The sequence below is a fragment of the Juglans microcarpa x Juglans regia genome, chromosome 2S (assembly GCF_004785595.1).
Source record: "Juglans microcarpa x Juglans regia isolate MS1-56 chromosome 2S, Jm3101_v1.0, whole genome shotgun sequence".
NCBI classification, from domain to species: domain Eukaryota; kingdom Viridiplantae; phylum Streptophyta; class Magnoliopsida; order Fagales; family Juglandaceae; genus Juglans; species Juglans microcarpa x Juglans regia.
Window position 1 is genome coordinate 24,513,314 of NC_054597.1, and position 8,834 is coordinate 24,522,147.

The window sequence follows — 8,834 nt, forward strand, 5'->3', positions numbered from 1 at the left end:
TTATCGGGGTCAAATAAATGAACGTGGATTTGTCAAAAATCGAGACCATCTATGCGTGTTTGATTTGATTGGCCTTTTCGATTATGATTTTTTACCCTAGCTCTGTGTGCTTTTCAAACTTGACTTTTTGTCTATAGCAGATTAGACTGAAATACATTGGTGACTTTAGAAAAGATTCATGTGGGACAGATTTTGTTTATTTTTCTATTGTGAAGTATAGACTAAAAAAAAAAAAACATTATACAACAAAAAATACCAAAATAATTACTTAAATTATATACGAAATTCACAAATTAAGCAAAAAAATATAAAAAATTACGACCATAAATATTACACTCCAATCTGTCTCAAAAAAAAAAAAAAAAAAAAAAATTATACTCCAAAAGAGCATCAAATTTATTGAGTTTAAAACCCAATTTAAAATTTTTAAATCTGATCCATAACTGGTGCTAATGTTATTGAAAGTATAGAGGCTCCAAAAGAAATGATACCATTCAATGTAGAAATGTTGGGTAAGTCACATTTCTTCTAATCTAATTTAGAGGAATTTTACACATCAGTCACTATTTATTTTTATACCCTATAACTATAATTTTTTTTATAGGATGTAAAAGTGTTTTTTATAGAGTGTGTGATGTGAGATAGTGAATAATGACTGATGAGAAGAATTTTTCATTTATAAATATGATAAGTGTCTATTAACAAACACATATATATATATTTTTTAACTCTATGCTTAGAAAATTGACATGTTTTATTTTATTAAAAAAAAAAGATGTAGTTATAATGTATTTAAGAATCGTGGCAATTTTTTTAAATAAAATAAAATAAAATTTAATTTAAAAAAGAGCAATTTTACTCACAAGACTGTTAAAGTGCTGATATATAGGACATGTTTTATTTATTTATGAGAAATGTGGGAGTGGAGACGAGTCGTCCACGTGATTGAGGAATTGATGGAAATTTGATTATTTCCCTGTAACTTCACTGATCGTGGACGACTCAACGTGATCACCATCGGTCATTGATCATTCAATATACAAAGTGCCAGCTAGCTTTATCAATAGATATATTTTTTTAAAGGGTTCTTTTGCAATTGCAGGGGGACCATATGCTTTTGGCAGCTTAGCTGTTCAATTATTTGAACAACATGCCGTACTGATCTGGGTGTTTATAAATGCATATTTTAAAAATATGTTTTGATATTAATTATTTTTTTTTAAAACAATTAGTATATTTTAAATAAAAAAAATCATCTTACAAGTTATAAGGGTTATGACACCGAGATTTTGAAGGGTTTATTAGTATTCAAAAAATTGATGTTAAATCTATTTATAAAATCAATTGGGTTTAGGCTACTTTTAAAATTGAGTTCAATATTAAAACTGTTGAACAATCCTATATTATTTCTAAAATCCATAAGAAATGTCGCCTGTTTAATAGAAGATCGATTCAAGATTTCTTGATAAAAGGTTACAAATGTTTGCATGTTGATTTTGTTCAAGTTGTTGTTAAACCTCTCGCAAGGAAATGCATCAATGCTCATGTACTTCTTTGTTTGCATGATGCTAGGTTCAAGAAATTTGAAACCAACATTCTTGATATGATTCAATCTTCTCTTTTGAAGAAACCAAATACTAGTGAGAGCACTAAAAGAAATAGCTGTTGCCCACGAACCAAAACTCTCACAAACCTTTCCACTACAGATCTGACTCGAGGGGGTGGGAGCTTCGGCTCCCTTCCCCCTCCCTCCCTCCCCACTCCCTTCTACTCTGTGTAGTGCTCCATTTTTGTGTTTTGTGTGTTTGCAGGCTAAATAAGGAAGAGTCGCAGATCTAGATTTTTCGATGACCATAGACTAGCATGCACCCCTCCATGGTGATGCCCAGTTGCCGATCTTCATGACCACCTAATGCGGCGTCAATCGGAGTGGTGAGTCACTCGCACGCGTGGCCTAAAGCTCTCGGAGACGTTCAGCGAGTAGCTCTCATGCACCACCGGGAGGCCCTCTGCCGACGTCACGCACGGCGCCTACGGGGTCTGTGAGTCCCGAGTCTCCAAGATCGACCGTCGGTCTCCTCCCAGAGCGGCGCGTGTACTGCACGCGCCTTAGCAGCCTCATTGGAGCACTGTTCTTTCCTGCTTTCTCTGTGTTTTATTGTATTTATTTCGTGTCCTGTATTTACTTTTTAGAAAAATAAAAATATAAAAATTTGTCTCTTCGGATCTCGGTCCAAATGGTGTGATTCCCTCTCTCTGCTTAGGCGGTGTATGGGGTTGATGCACCATACTCTGCTTAGTCGGGGTATGGGTTTTGTCACTCGGTTACTATTAACTCTGTTCGGGACAGAGTTGTGCACGATAGATCTCTTAGATTTAGGTCTTCAGAGATCTGCCGTCTAGACTAGACCTGGTCAGCCACAAAAGTGTGTTGGGGAGCTTTTATCGTCTGTAACTGACTTTTTTAAGTCATAGTTGTATGTCCTCTATTATGAATGAAATGCGGCCCGTTATTATAAAAAAAAAAAAAAAAAATCTTCTCTTTATACTGGTCATGTTCACTTTGATTGTTTCCATGATTGAACTCTTATTTTAGATGATTCTAATATTTATATATATACATGTGAATATAATTTGTTAAGCAAAAATTGGTATATCTTACTCAATTTTTCATTTAAACTTGTTGTTGATGCAATTTTCGGTATACCTGCGACATGTCCTAACGACTTGCAACCATGCAGAAAGAGAGTTCGGAGAACCCAATGGAAGAAGTGAATCTTCCATACTTAGAAACAATCTGCTTCACATCGCTCGCCGTAGATAAGTTTACTATAAACAGTTAAGTATATGAGATTTTATACTGCAAGAACTTTTAATTTGCCTTTCAAATAACATTGGATTTTACTCACCATCATCATATATATACCTAGGCTTTGTTTGGATAATGAATTGATCTCAATTCTTCTTATCCCATTTCAATTCTTCTAATCTCATCTAATCATTAAAACTTTTAAACTTTTAAATAAAATATAATAAACAATTCAGCTTTTTTAAATCTCAAAACAAAAATAATATTAAAAAACTATATTCTAATAATATTTTATTCAACTTTCGACTCTTATCTCATTTCATAATTTTAACTCAACTCACTATCCAAACCTCTCCTTAATAGGTCCCGTTTGGAACATTCAAATAATTCTATTTTACCTCAGGCCCTTCAAGGAATGTTGCGTTTGGACTTGTCTGGCATTCTTTCATTAAGATGTCGTTGATGTTTACTATTGCTAAGTTTTATAGGCTTGTTTAGATGTGTCTTCTTCATAGGCTTGTTTTGTTTGTTTATTTTGCTTTATGTTTTTTGTTGGTTGGTATTTTCCTTGAATGTAACCACAGTATTCTTCCGCTACAAGTAAGGGCTTATTAATAAACTTAGGACGGGGCCGCTATGTGGGTGGCTATTGGCTCTGTCCAAAAAAAAAAAAAAAAAAAAAAAAGGCCCCATTTGGAACTTGGAGTTCAGTCTAATTTTAAGGTAAATCTAATATCCAAACACCTAACTCTTATATCACTAAACTCATATCAACTCAAAACCTTTTTACACATGTACAACATTTTTTAACTAAACACTTCTTTACATGCAGAACCTACAACATTTTTCAAGTTCTCATAAACACATTTAAATTCATCTTAACATCTAAACATATGTAAACTCATTTTAAGTGGACCTCACAAAACTTATTACTATTTATAAAGAATTTAACTTATCTCAACTCAGCTCAGCATTCAAACTGGCGTTAAATCTAATATATTAGTAATTGCATGGCAAGAGAGGTACTCGTGGCTCATGAGCCATAACCCAAGTCTCAAAGTTGGACCTTGTGCTGGCTTTTTAGCACATACAAGTGTTCGAGATTACGCACGTACATTTATGATTTTTGTTGCATTCTTGGAGTAGATGGTGATTGAAAAATATAAACATTTCCACGTTATTTAATCACACCTCTTGAAAATCAACCAATTCTTTAAGATCAGCTCCTGGCTCATCCTTAAGATCATCCCATGCATTGCCAGCAAACCACCTCAGTAATTTTTCTACCATTCTAATTGTTTGGTGTTACTTGATAAAACAGAGGATTCACTGCCTATTATTTCTGCTGGAATCATGGATGAAGACTTGGGAGCTTCAATAGATGCACATCCGAAGATCAAGGCTACAACTCAATTAAATCCTTGTCAATAAACTCTAGTGTGATAGCAGCCTTGTGTTTAGCCTCCCATCAAATTCTTGTCAATAATTCTAGCGTGATGGCAGCCTTGTATTTAGCATTTCATCTTGTAATAATCATTTTGTAAAGAGATAGAAAGTTGTATAAATATATATGATCACACACTATTTTGAGTGTGGTGAGATTTCTCCATCTATTCTAATTTATAAAATTTCTTTTTGGCATTAGAGCATTACAATGTCTTCCGCTTCGCTAAATGTTAGCAATTTCATTACTCTCAGGCTCAAGCCTGAAAATTACCCACTCTGGCATGAGCAAGTCCTTGCACTTGTTGAAAGCCAAGAGATTACAGACTTTCTCATGGGAGAAAGCCGACCCCCAGTTGTTGTACTTCCATAAATCGATGGCTCTCATGTTGCCCCCAATCTAGAATACAAAAAATGGAAAACGGCAGATTGTTTACTTAGAGGTTGGATCATTGGCACCTTAGCATAAGAGACTCTTGGTCATGTAATTGGCCTTGATACCTCAGCATAGGTTTGGGCAGCTCTCAAGGAAGCCTATGCCCAGTCCTCTCAAGAACGACAATTTCAACTCAATCAACAACTCACATACATGAAGAAACCTCATGAAGTTTCTCTCAATGACAATCTTCAAAAGTTCAAGGAGATATGTTATAGTCTTGCCGCTATTGGACACACAGTTAGTGACAAAAATAATATTTTTTCATTGCTTAAAAGACTTGGCGCACGGTATGAACCTTTCACTACCTCAATGCTCAAACCGCCAATGCCCTATTACAATGAAATAGTTCCCCTACTTCAAAGTTATGAGACTCGCCTCAACCTTCATACACTAGATTCTTCTCAGTATACTGCCTTTTATGCGGAGAAAAATGATGGAAAACCTACCAACAAGATTTCCAGGCCATCAAATCATTTTTCCTCCAAAGGTCGAGGTTTTGCTCCTTCTAATCATCAAAACAAAAACTTCAAACAAGGATCCTCTTCAGCACCTTTTTCTTGTGAGAGCAACCGTGATCTGACATGTCAAATATGTGGCAAGAAAGGACATCCTGCAATTTGATGTTGGCACTGTTTTAATCACTCGGTGCAACCAGATAATTTACCTCAAGCCTTCACTGCTCTTAACTCGATCCTGAGGCACATCAGGAGCAATGGACTTCGAATACTGGTGCTTCTGCACATATGACCTCTCACAAAGGTAACCTTCATAATCTTCGATCTTATAATGGTCATGGTCATGTTATGCTAGGTAATGGCGAATTTTTGAAAGTTACTCATATTGGTGATGCCGTTCTTGGTTCTGGTCCTTCTGCTATTATCTTATGAGATATTCTTCTAGTCCTTGAATTAGAAAGAAGCTTATTGTCTGTAGGACAACTTACCTCTGATTATCTAGTGACTTGTGAAATTTCTAATCATGATTTTGTGATTAAGGACCAATTAGCACAACAGGTATTGATGAGGGGAATAAAAAGGGGTAACTTATATTCAATCCGTTCTCATCCAGTGGTTCTCTTCTCCACAAGGTTTCGGACAATATTAGAAGATATTTGGCACCAACGCCTTGGACACCCACAGGCTGTTGTAGTAGAACATCTTAGCAAGACAGAGTTAATCAAGGCTAGTAGCAACAAGAACACCAGCATATGTGAAAGTTGTCAATTAGGAAAACTTTCTAAGTTGCCATTTATCTGAATCCAAGACTTATGCACCTTTTGAAAAAATTCATATTGATTTATGGGGACCAGCCCCAGTTATCTCTATGCATCAGTTTTGGTTTTATGTAGCACTAGTGAATGATTTTACTAAGTTTGTGTGGTTAATTCTATTAAAACACAAGTCTAATTCTTTGACCAAATTATTCTATTTGAGAAATTTGTCAAATGACAATTTAATGGTTACTTTAAGATAATTCAAACTGATGGGGGAGGAGAATTGTAAACCAATTTTGAGCTTTACCTTGTACACCCATCGAGATCCAACAATATTCATTGATGATGTACAAGGAACTAAAGTCCACGTGTTTTGTTGGTTTAAGGCATCAAGTTCATCTTGCTTGGCTTTTCTCCAACCAAAATGAGATAAAACAGTTTTAACAGATCGTGGTTCCTTTGGTATTGAATCATAATCATGTAAAAGAGTATATTTTGGATTTGGTTTTCGAACTCCTACTTGACTGTGTGTGACCATGGGATGGATAGCCATTTCAAACTTAGATGATCTTGCCAAACTTGTTCCAGTAGATGTAGCATTATTAACTGCAGCAGGACTCAAGGTTTGCTCAACACGAGGCTCAATAGGTGACTCACTAGAGGAGGAATAAGCAATAGAGGGAGCCTGTGAAACCGAGATGTCATTGATGTTGGGATTTTCATTCAAAGTTGATTCGTACAGTGGCACATTATCCTCATGGCAGGTAAGCTCAGTCATAGTAATTGACTTTGTCAATGGCACATTTGGAGTGGGAGGATTCTCATCTTTGTTTGAGTGTATAAAATTGGTGGAGGGCTCATTGGAGGGAAGAGTGGACTAGGAATCAAATTCATGAAAAGTAGTGGTTTGAGATCTAGTGGATGATGCAAGTGTATTACTGGGATTTTTGTAAGGCAGAAGCGCTTCTTTAAATACCACATATCATGATATATAAAATTTGTTTGTTGAGGGAAAGAAACATCGATATCCTTTATGCCTGTCATTGTAACCCATAAACACACAAGGTAAATACTTGTTATCAAATTTATTCGTCTTAGATTCCCATAAGTAAGGGTAGCACCGTGAACCAAAGATTCTTAAAAAGGAGTAGTCCCAATTTTTTCCATATAATCGATGCAAAGGTGAGTCCCATTTAAGTGTGGCTATGGGAATACGATTAATAAGAAAAATTAATTTTTCAAATTCTATTTGTTACTTAAACAAAGCCGGGCTTGTTTTGACAGATTTAGTTCTCATCTTTTATAATCTGGTTTTTAGTGCAGCTTAGCGGATCCCAACTTGTTTGTTCACCATTCGGACCAAGGAACCTTGGCACTACTTCTTTATGTTGATGACATAACACTTACAAATTCTTCTTCAACTCTTATTCAGGAGTTCATCAACAGTCTCCATAATGAATTTGCCATGAAAGATCTCAGATCGCTTCATTATTTTTTAGGGATACAAGTATCCTCAATACCAACTGGTCTATTTTTTCAACAAACAAGATATGCTGTAGACATCTTGGAGCGTAGTGGCATGCATGAGTCCAAACCTATCAAGACTCCCATGTGTACTAAGACAACACCTGATTCTAATTCTCCACTGCATCATGATCCTCATTCATACAGATCTCTAGTGGGTGCTCTTCAATACCTAACCTTGACACACCTTGATCTCTCATATAGTGTCAACTTTGTGTCACAATTCATGCATGCACTTACTGAATACCACTTTGGTTTAGTGCGAAGGATCCTACGTTATGTCAAAGGTACTGTCTAGCTTGGTCTTCACATTCAAGCTTCCAGTTCTCTAGATCTCTATGGGTTCTCGAATTCTGATTGGGCTGGATGCCACCTTACACAAAGATCAAGAACTGGTTATTGCACTTACGTAGGGAATAATATTATTTCTTGGTGTGCAAAATAAAAAAAAAACTAACAGTTTCTTGATCCAATTTTGAAGCAGAATATCGAGCACTTGCTCAAGCTGCTGCTGAAATAACCTGGCTTACATTCCTTCTACTTGACCTTCATGTCCCTTTACCTCAAGCTCCTACATTATTCTGTAATAACATGAGCTTTCTATTCATGATAGTAAATCTAGTTTTTCATGCACGAAGTAAGCACATTAAAGTTGATTATTACTACATCTGAGAATGTCTCTCTTGGCTTGCTTGTTACAAAACATGTATCCACTCAATTTCATATTGCAGATATCTTCACCAAGCCACAATTGCGACCTGCCTTAGAATCCTTGCGTGACATATTGTGTATCTCCACTATGCTCAATATGATGGGGGATGATAAAAAAAGAGGATTCATTGCCTATTATTTCTGTTGGAATCATGGATGAAGACTTGGGAGTTTCAATAGATGCACATCCGAAGATCAGGGCTACAACTCAATCAAATCCTTGTCAATAAACTCTAGCGTGATAGCAGCCTTGTGTTTAGCCTGCAATCTAATCATTGTCAATAATTCTAGCTTGATAGCAACCTTGTATTTAGCATTTCATCTTGTAATTATCCTTTCGTAAAGAGATAGAAAGTTGTATAAATATATATGATCACACACTGTTTTGAGTGTGGTGAGATTTCTCCATCTGTTCTAATTTACAAAATTTCTTTTTTACCATCATTTCTTTCTTCAAAAAATAACGCGAAATTGATATTAATTTCTGAATCACATTCAAAATAATCGTGCATCCATAATCGGTCTTGAATTAGTTAATCATAGTTTTAATATAGCTGTACTGAATCTTATGCTAATAACATATTTTTCCATAAATAGTTGGAATGCTGCTCTAAAAAAAAAAAAAAAAAACAATTGTGTTTTTCTCATTTTTCTTGGAGTAATATATTTGAAATTTTAATATAATTTTACTAGAG